This window comes from Zootoca vivipara, chromosome 4 (genome assembly GCF_965207765.1).
Source record: "Zootoca vivipara chromosome 4, rZooViv2.hap1.1, whole genome shotgun sequence".
NCBI classification, from domain to species: Eukaryota; Metazoa; Chordata; class Lepidosauria; order Squamata; family Lacertidae; genus Zootoca; species Zootoca vivipara.
The window spans coordinates 41,297,525-41,312,418 of record NC_142587.1 but is presented as its reverse complement, the minus strand read 5'-3'; the positions used below and the strand labels follow the sequence as shown (position 1 = coordinate 41,312,418).

General features: G+C 41.1%; 1 long non-coding RNA gene across 1 annotated transcript in view; it reads left to right on the top strand.

Moving 5' to 3' along the window:
* The window catches only part of LOC118085066 (uncharacterized), a 57,207-nt gene that overhangs the window by 5,198 nt on the left and 37,115 nt on the right, over positions 1-14,894 (top strand). The window contains exons 2-3 of the long non-coding RNA XR_015949773.1: positions 7,856-7,980; positions 11,279-11,371. This is a non-coding gene — a long non-coding RNA (uncharacterized LOC118085066). The remainder of the gene's footprint in view (positions 1-7,855; positions 7,981-11,278; positions 11,372-14,894) is intronic.

Genomic DNA, 14,894 nt, shown 5'->3' with positions numbered 1-14,894 from the left:
ATCTTATTTAAACACCAGTGACAGGACAGTAGCCTCCTGAGGGCAAGCTTCATCATCACAGAGAGAGCTGACCTCTAACATCCCACCACCGCTTTCCCTCCACCCAATGCCCTAAGTGTTCACTCTGTTCTAAAGGTAGGATCCTATTGATCTTTTGGTGCCAGGCCCATCTATATTTCTGGCCTTTTTAGATGCAATTGTAATCTTATGACCTATTTTATGCTGCTTGTGTGACTTTATGACTTTAGCTTATGTAATGAGCAGAAACTCTTGCCTTCCTTGCAAGGTGTAGGACCACTGAGAGTTACAGGTTGTGTAATTTATGGACAAGTAACACTGCCACCATCCTCACTGTGTTACTAAAGACTGTACACACTGCAATTTAGTGTGTATTCAGTGCACTCCATATGCTGGTTGTTTCTGTGTTGTACAAATAACCACAACCCCAATGTAAACGTATGCTATTTCTTTCTATGATTTAATGCCTTTTATCCCAAACCAGTTTTTATGCTAAAGAAGATTTTCAAAGTGAATGAATTTGCACTTCAATCCACGTGTGCCCTCCAAGAGTGCATGCAAGCAGTAATTTTCTTGCGGGGGGGGGGAGGGGAGTTTAGTTACCCACAACTGAGGTGATGTGAATATCCAATTGGGTATGATCCTGGGATTTTCCAGATCCAGCACGTATGAAGGATGACCTTTCTTAATAGGGAAATAGCTCTTTGTTGTTGTTTAGTCATTTAGTCGTGTCCGACTCTTCGTGACCCCATGGACCAGAGCACGCCAGTCACTCCGGTCTTCCACTGCCTCCCGCAGTTTGGTCAAACTCATGTTGGTAGCTTCAAGAACACTGTCCAACCATCTCATCCTCTGTCGTCCCCTTCTCCTTGTGCCCTCAATCTTTCCCAACATGAGGGTCTTTTCCAGGGAGTCTTCTCTTCTCATGAGGTGGCCAAAGTATTGGAGCCTCAGCTTCACGATCTGTCCTTCCAGGGAGCACTCAGGGCTGATTTCCTTTAGAATGGATAGGTTTGATCTTCTTGCAGTCCATGGGACTCTCAAGAGTCTCCTCCAGCACCATAATTCAAAAGCATCAATTCTTTGGCGATCTGCCTTCTTTATGGTCCAGCTCTCACTTCCATACATGCCTTTCTGGCTTCTCTCTGATGGAGAGGTGATTCTTAAAGGGCAGGGGTGTATCCAGGAGTTGACCAGGTTGACCGCCACAAAGGGCACAGGGCCAAGAGGGTGCAAAAAAGCATGGCTCTCCACTCTGGCTCGGGGGGTCCTGTCCGCCTGGCACTTGCTCCCCAGGGCAGGCTGCTTCTCTGCTACTCTGCGTGGCTAGACATGTAATTCTGCCTCCTGTGGGTGCCTTGGCAGAGGAGCACAGGAAGGGGGCACCCATACATCTCCTTGCTAAGGGCACAGTAGCAAAAGGGAACCTAGATTCACCTCTGTGAAAGACACAGAGAGTTAGCTTTGCGCAGAAATATATAGATATAAAATTTACATTTCAACTGTTCTGTTCTTTTTTGCAAACTATCTCGGGAATGTAATCGAAGGGTGATATAATATATTTACAATGCATGATTGATTAAAGAGGGGAGGAAGTTGGAATACCATTATCTGATGGAGCTTCTTGAGCTACTAAATCCATATTTAGGTATGACTTTCATCCATTTGGCTTACTTAACACCCAGTGACTTTTTCTCCTCCAAATGCTTGCATCTAACATCTGTTTTATCGCCAACTAAATATCCAGTTACCCTATCAGGGTGGATTTTTATTCTAGTCTAATTTCTACATTATGTACTACAAAACACATTGAAACATACAGAAACTTGCAATGTAAAGCAGATTAGCATGTTATCTTTAACCTTTTTTCTGATAGCTGTGACCTTTAAAAACAAACATTTGCTGATACTCTGCCATGGATATGGGGCTTCCTGCCAAATTAGTAAAGTCAGGAGCTTGTAGCTCTTCTGGGATATGCAGCAAAATGCAAATATTTTATTAAAAGTGAGTGAGGTTCCTTAATTTTGCTCTTTTCTGGACAGACACACGCACACAGTGCAAATACTAGCACATTTATTCGTCTTGAAGCAGGAGTAAATTGTACCAAAGGTGGAAGTTCATATCCAGTTTCCTTTTTCTTCTATCTTTAGCCATCTCACCCATAGCTGCCAAGTTATCCCTTTTTTAAGGGATTTTCCCTTATGCTGAATAGGCTTCCTCGCGAGAAAAGGGAAAACTTGGCAGCTATGCTCACCCCTTACTTTTTCCTGTAGGACCAATTGCGGTCGTTAACAGTCATCAACGAGTTTCCACACCTATCAGTCAAACACCCATTCCCACCACCCTTCTGAGTAATACCCCTCCCCACCCTCTCACTATATATAAGAGTCTGGAGACTTTTGTTTCAGTGTATCTGAAGTGTGCATGCACACGAAAGCTCATACCAATGACAAACTTGGTTGGTCTCTTGGCTGGTTTGGCTGGTTTGGCTGGTTTGGCTGGTTTAGCCAAATTAGCTAAAATTTATAGGAACGATCAAAATAATTGCTGGAAGTGTAAGGAAAAATTGGGAGATTTTTTTCACTGTTGGTGGAGGTGTTGCAAGATTAGCATCTACTGGTCAAATATATACGAAGAATTGAAAAAAATGCTCAAACTTACCTTTGAAAAAAAGCCGGAGATCCTGCTGTTGAGCATAATACCTGGGGACATACCAAAGGATAGGAAGAATATATTACTCTATGCTTGCGCGGCAGCCAGGGCGCTGATCGCCCAAAATTGGAAAGGCGATAAGATCCCAACAATTCAGGAGTGGTATATAAAATTAACCGAATATATGACCCTAGCTAAATTAACCGCCTTGATTAGAGGAATACCAAAACAAAAAATTAAAGAAGAATGGAAATATGTGGAGGATTACTTCTATAAACAACGGATAAGCACTAAGATGGTGATATGTTTAGACTAAGAAGCACAAGACAATAAGAAATAAGAAGTTGGAAAGGGAATAAATGTATTTTAAGATCAAAGATAAGGAGTAGCCTAGTAGAACTTAATTATGTAAGGGAACCGACTATAAGTGTTTGGAAGTCGGAATTTCACCTATCCCTCTTGACTATCCCTTTTAGCTTTACTTACCTTTCGCCTATCTCTTTCTACTTTTTCCCTCCCTTCACACCCTTTCTCATCTTTTCCCCTCCCCCCCATTGACTTACCTTGGATGTTTCGTTCCCGCTGTTCTGCTTATCCATTTCCTTTTTCTAGCTCTTTTCATAGCTCTGTATTTTGATATAGGATTGTAAGGAATCAGTCTGGGGATTCTGAGGCTGGGAAGCTTATTTAATAAGGTCTTAATTTTTGAATTGTTAAGCAATCTGTATTTGTTTCATGTATTCTTTGTAATTTTTGGTTGCTGATTTTTCATTTGCTTTCTTGTCTTGGTATTTTCTTTTGTAATTTTAATATCTAATAAAGGTTTTAAAATAAAAAATAAAAAAAAATAAATAAAAAAAAAGACAAACTTGGTTGGTCTCTAAGGTCCTACTGGAAGGAATTGCTCTGAACGAGTTTGATATAATTGAGACCATCACACTGTGTCTGCCCTAAATGAAAATGATGAATATTTTTGTTCTTTATCTAACTATCCTGTGGAAGCTTGACCCCCCCCCCCAAAGTCCCCTTTATTTAAGTCATATATGCCCTACTATTTGCCGGAAGCTCTGCTAGCTGTGTGCCACCTGTAGATTTCACCCTCAGTTGCCGAAGACAGCTTCACTGTTCAACCTGCCACATTAAAGCATCCTCTGTCCACTCCCTTTTGTTTCCTATTTCACTTTCTTAACTAAAAAGCATAATTTGGCTAAGTGATTTGCATTATTTCTATCTAACAACTGAATTGCTAGAAAAGGGAAAAGTCATCAGGAATATAAATATTAGCATTATGGAGAGGCAGAAGAGCTGCAGAGCCTTTAAGCAGTATAATTTAAATGCACCTCCTGCCATCTTTTCAATGGCTACTCAACATGGAAGTGTTTTTTAATCACCGTGCTCCAGACTCCTAGCTGAAACATCCAGCTGACATACAACTTCAAACCGTTTTGCCTCTCAGGCTAAGGAAAGCTTAGAAGTCTCTTTATTCCAAACAAAACAGGATTAAAGGTGGGAAGATGTGGTGTTTGCTTTGAAAATGAGCAAATCTAAAGTAGTGCAAATGGCTGATAGCTTGTGTTTATTTATAGCTTTTCCACTGTCACAGTAAATACCAAATTTAGTACAACACTAAGGAGAGGAAAAAGGACGCTCACAACCATGTTGATATACTCCTTGCAAGGAAACATGAAAAATATAGTGAATACTGCAAAGGGGTAGAAACAGAGGCATAAACTCCTCCTTATTCTGCATGTGTGCTAGGAGGAGGGTGGCCACTGCCAGACACCTCTCATTTTCTGCCTACTGTTCTTGTGTGTGGATAAGTGGTAAGTGGTACTCAAAGTCTGGAAAGATGAAAAACTGGAATATAGCTATCCCTTTTCCCACACCAGCAAGGACACACACGGTGCTTCCAGACTGTTCCTGTTTTCAGGTGGGGCTCAATCCAATACTGACACATTCAGGTTGTACAATTAAAGTTGATTAAAGTACAGCCCTTTGCCTTAACACCGGCTCCCCACAGGGTTGTGTGTTCAGTACCTTCTCTATACCCTCTACAGTACACGTATGGTTGTACAGCTATCCACTCTAGCAACAAAATCATCAAGTTTGCTGATGACACCACTGTGGTGGAGCTCATTTCTGGGGGGGGGGGGTGAGTCCGCCTATCGGGATAAGGTGGAGCAGCTCTATGGTTGGTGTGGAGATAATAATCTGGTCCTTAATACTGCCAAGACCAAGGAACTGGTGGTGGATTACAGGAAGAGAAAGGCGGACATTCAGCCCCTGTATATGGGCGGGGAGAGGGTGGCTATAATTAAGTTTTTGGGTGTTACCATCGAGCAGAGTATGACCTGGAGTGTGAATACAACTGCTCTGGTGAATAAGGCCTAGCAGAGAATATATTTCCTCAGACTTTTAAAAAAGAACAAGCTGAGTGAGAGACTGCTGGTGTCCTCCTACCGAGGCTCCATAGAGAGCATTCTTACATACTGTATATGTGCTTGGTTTTCCAGCTGCACAGTCATGGATAGGAAAGTGATCCAGAAGGTCATAACCACAGCCCAAAAGATTATTGGTCATCCTTTCCCATCTCTGGAAGAACTGTACAACTCCCGTTGCCTTAAAAAAAGCAAATAATATTCTACAGGATTCATCTCATCCTGGATATAGTCTTTTTGCACCGTTGCCTTCAGGCAGGAGATACAGAACAATTAAATCAAGAACAAATAGATTAAAAAACAGTATATATCCAAGAGCTGTAACCATCTTAAATATTGTAACTAAATAATATGATCCTGGGGAGTTGTGATGGGTGTGTATGTGGCTGTAATTGTGTTTTTATATTGTTTTTTATGGGATGGCATTCAATTTCGTTGTACTATGTACTATGTACTATTCTATTCTGATTTGACACTCTTGTGCAGAAAACCCGCTTCCTTTTTGTGATAAGGAAAGTGTTAAGAAAATGTGCTGGGAAGTGTGACACAACGATGGCCTGACACAGCACCATATACCTCCCTGCAAATAAATCAGAATGAATGCTCACTAAACAGGTGATGTCTGAAGTGACCATATACACCTGACTTTGTACCTGGTGGAAGCTGCTCCAGTAGGGCAAGTGGGGCACAACCCCCACCAAACTCTTTGTGCTCTCAGCCAGCCCTGCTTTCTTTCTGTTCTTAGTTACATTCACTTGGGGGGGGGGAGGTCACTGTATGTCAGCATCCTCCTATTCCTTGGTCTCAGTGTTGCCTCTGGTAAAACTCAACAGGGAGGATGATAAGGACAAAATTAGAAATAGCTGGCTCTAGCTGTCATTGACTCTGGCTCCATCCAGTCCCAATGGCACCAGCCACCACTGATGGTGTCTCTCTCACTGGCATTGATGTTGCCTCTTTTTCTGTCTCGAGAGATACCAGTTTCTTTGTAAAATTGGTAATTTCTTGTCTACAACTGGAACCAAGCTGATGTAGAATACTGTACTAACTTGGGGTTCCACTAAATATTACACTGGTGCACAGACTTGAAGAAGCTGTGGCAGTGCTGGGCAAGCTGACTTCCAGCTGTGTTTTTTTTTTTATTACTGAGGAACCCCTTAAAGGTTACAGGTTCTACTACAATCAGTAGGAAGATTAACATCCCTGATAATTGGCCATGATGACTGTGACAGAAGGGAATTGGAGTCCAACATTTGGAGGGCCACAGATGAGCCACCCATTATATTATTGCCAAAATAAGCCTCTCCCTCGCCAAGCTATATGCTTTTGAATGGCCAGCCATTTTTCATTGCTTGGAAGAAGGCAAAGGCAAGTCTGGGGAGAAAAACCAAAGGGACAGGAGACAGACATGGCAAAAAGTGGAGACATGGAGTGGAAATTCTATTAAGGACAACTGGTCAAGAAGTCCAGAGGCAACCCAGAACTTATAAAAATGGAAAGAGCCATGCCAGAAGTCCTATGATGAGACAGACGTTTAGTTATTTGTGTATATGAGAAGCTGGAGGTCCACCAGATGAAATTGAGATGGAAAAACTTTACTGGGTCTCAGAGAAGCTCGTTTAGGAAACTGATAACACTGTGCTTTATTTGCCTTAGGGGAGAATATAGATATATTTTCCTGTTATATATTTTGTGGGAAGGTGACTGCATTGCCAGTCTGTCTTCAATGAAATGGGTATTTTGTGGTTCCCACAACACTTCCTTAGATTTCCAAATGTGCTCCCAGTCTCAAAAGGTTAGGGATCTCTGCTCTGTGTTGTCTTCTCCCTTAGCTCGGGGCTTGTTTTATAATCAGCTCCTTGTACACCTTTTTACAAATAGCAAAGGAAGCCTTCCCACATTTCCTCCAAAGGGGTGATGATTTTGTCCCCATTTAAATGGTACATTATGTTGCTTCAGGCCAAAAAACACATGTGAAAACCATGTCCTACAAAAATATCATGCAATATTAGCATTGCAACAAATTTATCACATACATACAGTGTTTTTTCTGGGGGTACTCAAAGGTATGCCGTACCGGCACCCTTTTTCCTTTTAAAAAGCGCTGCATATGCCTTGTATGTTAAATATCTTACCAGAGGCAATTGCCTGCCTCAAACAAATTTAGGCTACAATCCTATACAGTATTCAGTTACCTGGAACTAAGTCAAATTGATCTTGATGGGACTTTCCTTTGAGTAGACGTGTAGGATTGCATTGTCAAGCTGCATGATAGACATGCTTTCATATTTAAGTAAACTGTTAATGTCTTTAAAGCTTGTAGCTTTACATATTTCTTTTTGTAACTGAAAAGAAGAGTTGACGGGGGAGATGTTCAGTCATGTTGTAATAATAGCTGTCTAATGTTTTAAAATGCACATTTTGTAATATGAATTTGAAGGGGCTTTGTCACCTTAAATCTGCCAAGATTCTTTAGTGTTGCTATTTTTTAAGGCATAAAGAAGAGAGTTACCATAATTAAGCAGCTGTGGGTTTGGAAGGGTGTTGTTTAATTCTTTTTATTGAGTTATAATATTATATCAGGTCCATAATAACTAAAAATGAACTGAAAAATATTAACATAATAAAAGAAAAACAATTGCAGTGCTGATTTAAAGTAAGAATTTATCTTTTTGGGATCATTTCAGATGTATGATAATTAAAATGTCTCTAACAAAATTAAATAATCTTTCTGTTTCATATTACAGTTCCAGGATGTAAAGGCACATAAGGAGGAGAAATGACCAAAGGAAAACAAGAATTTAAGAAACTCAGATAACTAGAACCATTCAAAAGCTGGAGGTGGAAAGCTCCATTGTCCCTGAATATTAACGTAAGTTACAAAATTGTACCAAATAAATCGCATCCAAATAAATGTGTGTGTTTTCACATTGGCCTCTGAGTACTCTTAATTTAAATGCCATTTTCCCCAATAGTGTGGTGTCCTATACTTTTGTGTCCCAAGCAGCTATGGTTTTAATATTAACATTTTTGAGGATCACCTGAATTTTTATAAGATGCTGATTATAAGTTGTATTGCTGTATTTTCATATTTGGCATGTATTAATTTGATTTGAAATAAGTTAGTATTATGAACTCCCAAAGTCTAAGATAATGTCTTCTCTGCAAAATTTTGTTATTAGAAAATCATTTAATGTGACCTATTTGAAACAAAGTTTTTATGGGGAAAACCAACTTTGCTAATGTTTTTCTTCTGGAATCTTTATGAGCGTGTGAGTGTCTTTCCCTCACTCTACAAAACTTGAGTTAGATTTTGTTTTGATTTTTGCTCAAAACTTACATCCCACCCCATAATGGGGTTGGATTTTCATGCTATATCCTATTCCAGGCATCCCCAAACTCGGCCCTCCAACTGTTCTGGGACTACAGTTCCCATCATCCCTGACCACTGGTCCTGTTAGCTAGGGATGATGGGAGTTGTAGTCCCAAAACAGCTGGAGGGCAGAGTTTGGGGGTGCCTGTCCTATTCTGTAGTCCAAAAGTGAGTCAAACGGATTCTAGATTATAGTACCAAGTGGGAAGGTTTGGACCGGTCACTGATTCAGAGAGTTCTTAAGCCACAGTTACAAACTGCCCTACAATATAAAAAGCAACAAAGGTTGCAATCCTATACATGCTTAGTTGTCAGGGAACCCTATTGTAAAGAATGAGACTTTCTTCTGAGCCAGACAGCACTGAAAACGAATTGTTGAAAAATCCTTAAACAGGGGCAGCAGTTGATTTCCCACATTCAGGATTAATAAAACTCTGTCTTGATCAGAAACCATCAAACGATCAGTTAAAGCAAAACAAAGCATAAAGTCTGTTCACTTCCTTCCCCTTTCTGCCTCTAAACCTTTATTAACAGATGAAACACTGAGCAGGTAGGAATGGCAAGAAATCCATAACAGTGAATTTAGTGTGCCATCTAGTGACCATTTATTTTGCCGCAGGAACCACATACATTTCTCCTGCAGTAAGAAAAGTTGTTGGTCTTAGACCACCAGAGATCAGGGCCAGCTCACCCATGAGGCAAGGTGAGGTGACCACCTCAGGCAGCAGGATCCACCAGGTCAGCAGATCCTGATTTCAGTCTTTCTTTCCCTGCTTGTTAGTGTAGGCCTTCCCTAAGCCCTCCTTTGCTAGCAAGTGGCCCGGGGGGGGGGCACCATTGTAGGGCCTGCCTCAGGTACCAAAAACTCTTGGGATGGCTCTGTCAGAGATACAGCACAGAAATGATTGGACATCTGGCTGGCCACTGTGAGCACGGGATGCTGAGCTAGATGGACCTTTCATCTGACCCAGGGGGCTCTTCTTATTTTCTTGTATCTCCAGACTAAACTTCAGAATGCCCTGCACGTTCAAGAAGAAGACCTGAAATCAACCTTCTGTCTCCACTGTCACAAACTGCAGTTCTTTTCCACTCTCAGTGACAGTTCTGTTCCTCTCTGAGAAGACAGAACTGCAGCACAGACTGCTGTTACAATGACACAGCGGGGCTTATTTCTGAGTAGACATCCATAGGATTGGACTGTATGTCCAATATGCACATCTACAATATGACTATGCATTTGAAAGGAAATGGGCTGGGCTCATTAACTAATCACAGAATTCTGAATTGCCTCTTGAGGATAATTGCCATTGGTTCTCCTCACCTGTTGCGCCCAAATCTTCCCCTCTGGATGAAAAGGAGGAAGAAGCCCTCCTTGCCCCCTGAATTGTATTGCAGTTCATTCATCTGTGAAGCTTATATTTGTAATCTGAGCTATATAGCCAGTGCAGGGGGTTTGCTGAAGCTGGATTGTCCATATAAAGCCACAGAGAGAATGTTTACTCTTCTCAAAAAAAAAATAGGAAAGGGAAAAGGTTGCAAAGAAGCACTTTAATTTATTGCTCTAAAGGACCCAGCACATAGCAAACTGCCTGTATCCAGAGCAACCAAATCACATATGAAAGATTTCTATTGTACATAGTACAGGGGTAGGGGCTGCTAGTGCCATTGACAACAGCAGGTAGGCTCATGGTAACAGGGCAATAGACAAAAGATAATGGAACTGGAATGCTGAATCCAAGGAGCAACAAACAATCCAGAGATAATGAGTGAGGAAAACTGAGGGTCGGAGGAAATTGCAAGAGAAATCTCCATGACTATATAGGCTAGCTCAGAGTTGTTGCTCGTACAGCACTATTGCTGCTTGACAGGCCTGCATGTGTACGATTGGTAATTGTGTTCCCTATGATATTGATATTCCATTTACAATCAGCATGACAAAATTATCAAGGCTCAGCTTCACAGGCGTCTCATCTCTTTGTTAGGTACAAAGCATAGCTGTGATCTGTCGCGTTCTATAGAACAAAGATTGCCCATTGGTCTGGAGCCAAAGGTTCCTTTTCTTTGAGAGAAGGAATCTTCCTCCATCCAGCGAAGGAGAACTTCCATGGAAGGGAGCTGCTTCTATCAGAAGATCTTTGGATCCAAACTACTGTATTTTATAATGCGGTTAAAAAAACAAACAAACCTAACTTCATTTGGTTTATAGCATTTATTACAAATCACAAAAACATAGAGATAATAAACATCAGATATTATCTTTACCACTTCATCCCACACCCAAATTCCACCTGTGTATCATGTCTTATTTTAAAATATTAGATTGATAATTAATTTAAAAATAATAAAAATATTACATCTGACGTTTTCCTTTTCACCAAGTAATTGTCTGCCACTTACGATAAGGGGCAAGACTAGAGAAGGAGATGAACTTTTAGGAAATGTGTTCCTTTTTCTGAAGTTTATGCACTGGGCGCACCGGTAGGTTTGCAAAAATACGTTCCGGCATTTATGTGGCAATCGTGCGATTGCAGTGCCGTGTTGAGTAGAACAAACCCTTTTAATGAAACCACAACACTGTTTCTGTCAGCCTGACTGTAAACGGTCCATTAGGTACAACACAAATTTGCTAGGTTTTAAATTCCCTGAAAATTCTGATATGAGGTCAGTAATAATAATGCTCCCAACCCTGTTAAAAGCTGTTTTTTTTCATTTGCCATGGTATAAATAATAATAACACTGCCAGCTTTTAGTTATACCAAAATTACTTTACTGCTCCCCTGCCCTCTTTTATCTCTAGATGAATGCTTGGCCATGGTACAATCAGGAGGAGAACTTTAGGATCAACATTTTGGGCCACACAGCAGAATGAGCAAACACAGCATATTTTGAAGTAAGTGAGACAATATACATTACTATCTAAAGAGCTCCCCACCCCAGGTAATTTAAGTCCAGAGTCAAAAATTATCTAACTGCACTGCTGATGTTTGGATCTTGGTATGACTTTGGGAGACAGATTGCTGGTGTTGGTCCTCATTCAGTGGGTACTAGCTTTGCAACAGGAAAGAAACTGCCCAAGCCTAGCACATTTCTCTTCTGTTTTAGAAAGGCGTTTCAGGCAATGGTACCGCCTTTCCTTCAGCAATACTGTACGTTTGTTACCTTGAATGGCTGTATAACGGTCACAATATTTCTCTGCATTTATTTATGTTACACTCTGTGAACTCAAGAAGAGTCTTGAAGCTGGACCAGACCAAAGGTCCAGCCAGTCCAGCAGCCTGTTTGTCCACAGTGACACAGCTACGTGTAGAAATGTAAAGTACTACACGGGCAAAAAAAAAAATATGAAAGGCACAAATACCGGATGGGTGACACCTGGCTTGAGAGCAGTACATGTGAAAAGGATCTAGGAGTCTTGGTAGACCATAAACTTGACATGAGTCAACAGTGTGATGCAGCAGCTAAAAAAGCCAATGCAATTCTGGGCCGCATCAATAGGAGTATAGCATCTAGATCAGGCATCCCCAAACTGCGGCCCTCCAGATGTTTTGGCCTACAACTCCCATGATCCCTAGCTAACAGGACCAGTGGTCGGGGAAGATGGGAATTGTAGTCCAAAACATCTGGAGGGCCAAAGTTTGGGGATGGCTGATCTAGATCAAGGGAAGTATTAGTACCACTGTATTCCGCTCTGGTCAGACCTCACCTGGAATACTGTGTTCAGTTCTGGGCACCACAGTTTAAGAAGGATACTGACAAGCTGGAACGTGTCCAGAGGAGGGCAACCAAAATGGTCAAAGGCCTGGAAACGATGCCTTATGAGGAACGGCTTAGGGAGCTGGGCATGAGCCTTCCCACATGAGCTAGGCATGAGCCTTCCCACACCAGCTCAGCAGTACATCACTATGCGGTGGTGGAGAATTTGGGTGGCTGGGGGTGTGGGGAGCCAAACCTGCACCTTGTGGGTTTTTCCTCTACGCAGCTACTTGGAAGACTGTAAATACTATTAAGCAGGGGTGTCAACTTGAATAAAATGGGGGGGGGGAGCTAAGCCCCACCCCACATAATCACATGATGCGGCACTTGCACACCATTTGAACGGCAGTGCTCATCAACTTTGGGGGGAGCCTTGCAGGGAGCCTCAGAGGCAACTAAGGGAAGTAATACACATTGCCATGTAAGCGTGACCTGCCCCTACGACACCATGAAGTCCAGTCTCTAAAATTACCTAATGGCAGCACTCTAAATAGCAGCAGTGGTACCATCAACCTATTACCATGCTGTGGCATGGGTTTCATATATACAGTGCCCTGGTTTGCACTCATAAAAATCTGTGATTGAAACCAAGAGCATAAAAAATGTTTGTTTCCTGTAAGGGAAGTGCATGCAGTCTCATTTGCATTATGGGTATAATACAAATGAGCACCTCCATATTTGGAATGGCAATGACGCAAACCAGATAGAGCATCTAAAAGAGGCCTGAATATCTTGAATGCTTTTTAACATTTTACCACCTTCTTGAAATCAGTTGTTTTAGTATGGGAACAGAGCTAAATACAGAATCAAGGTAAGTTGAAGCAATCACTGGGACAGTCTCTGAAAGTTCTCAAGCATACGAGAGGCTCACATGTGTATTTCATGAAAGAAGCTATACAGCAACCTAAATCACTTCAGCTCTTTTTCTAATCCCAAAGAAATGAATCCCTCTCTCATTAGCCTCCACATAGGTTCAGATGTTATACATTGTGGTAATTATTTCCAAATCACAAGTGCAAACACTCACCCTGATTGGAAAATTAGCAGATTTCAAACTCGGGTAATTTGTTCTTAATGAGGAACTTGTTGAACTGAATTTAACAATTAGCTCACTCCTTTTGCTGGCTGAATGTGATAGGGTTATATGGAAGAGATCAAATATTCATCTAAGTGATTTCAGCCAAAAAGCGAGGGGAGGGGATCAAGGTTGTAATCTTACGCACACTTACTTGGGAGTAAGTGCCACTGAACTTAATGGGACCTATTTCTGAGTACTGTATACATACTTAGGATCCGGCTGCAGAAAAACTCAATACTCAATACTTTTATTCTTACAGTGCTATTATGGAGCAGCCAAGACTGTGATTCTAAAAGGAGGTGTCTAGTTGATCATTCTTCAGACCTGAAGATGATAGAACAGAACAGGGATGGATGGATCTGCCAGTCTCACTTTCTCTCTGTTTCTCATTTTCACAGTCTGAAATTCAGTTCACCACATTTTTGTATCAGTTTCTGTCTTAAAAATATAAAAAAAGTCATCACCAAAAATTGCCAGCATTTTAAGGTGTATTTCCTTTAATATACACATTTGGATGCAATTTTCCCAACTAGAATGCACTTTCAATGCTTCCCCCCCCCCCACTAATACATACATTGTTATGCACACCTTCCCCTAATATACACATTTTTTGGCTGGAGAACTGCATTGCATAATTTGGAAAGTGTGGATTTTGAAAGCTAACTGTGTTTAGGTAGATTTGCATTAAAATGAAAACTGACCCAAGTTTCTCTCCCTTCCCTGTAATAGAAGTACAGTTGACCGTGGGTGCAGATAATCTTTTTGGGGGGAGAAGTGAGTCCCATTAACAGTAGCTGGTCACACAGGTTTTACAGGCATTTCAAGTGCTACCAAAAAAAGAAAAGAAAAAGCTTGTGTGGGACTGTTTCAACCCACCAGTCAACACTAGTTCTATCCTAACACCAATATCTCCAGAAAGCTATAGTGTTTACCTAGCAAGAGGCAAAAGAGGAAGAGAGGAAGGGATTGGCAAACTAAACCTGCTGGCATTCAGATTTCAACACAACCGTTAAAGATGTAGGATCTGTTTTCTCTCACACATTTGGCCCCCCTACATGATTCTTTAACAGTCCGATCTTATGCATGTTTATGCAGAAGAAAGTCCCAAAGGGGCCCGCTACCAAATAAGTGTACATAGGATTTCTTTGTAAGCCTACTGGTAATTTAAGAGAGCAGTCAGTGCTGTGTGTTAGATAATTGAAAATATGTGGCAAGCTTTGGCCTAGTGTGGGCACAGTCCAATAAACCATATTTGTTAGATGAAGAACAAGGATTGTTCTACTTCATCTTTATTCATTCTCCCTCATTAGAAGTGGGAACCATCCAGATGTTGCTAGAATACAACTTCCATCTGTTCTAACCAGCATGACCAACGGTTAGGGATTAAGGGAGCAGGATGTAAAAGTCTTTTCTACAGTACTTGTTTTATGAATGACATTTTATTATTAATTTTATGCTGTTCCCTGCCATGACATGTTGGAGGTATATAGAAATTTGCCAATAAATGAAATAGAATAATCTCATAAGCCAGTGAATCTAATGAAACATTTATAGGGTTTATTAAGACACAGTTTAATCGCAG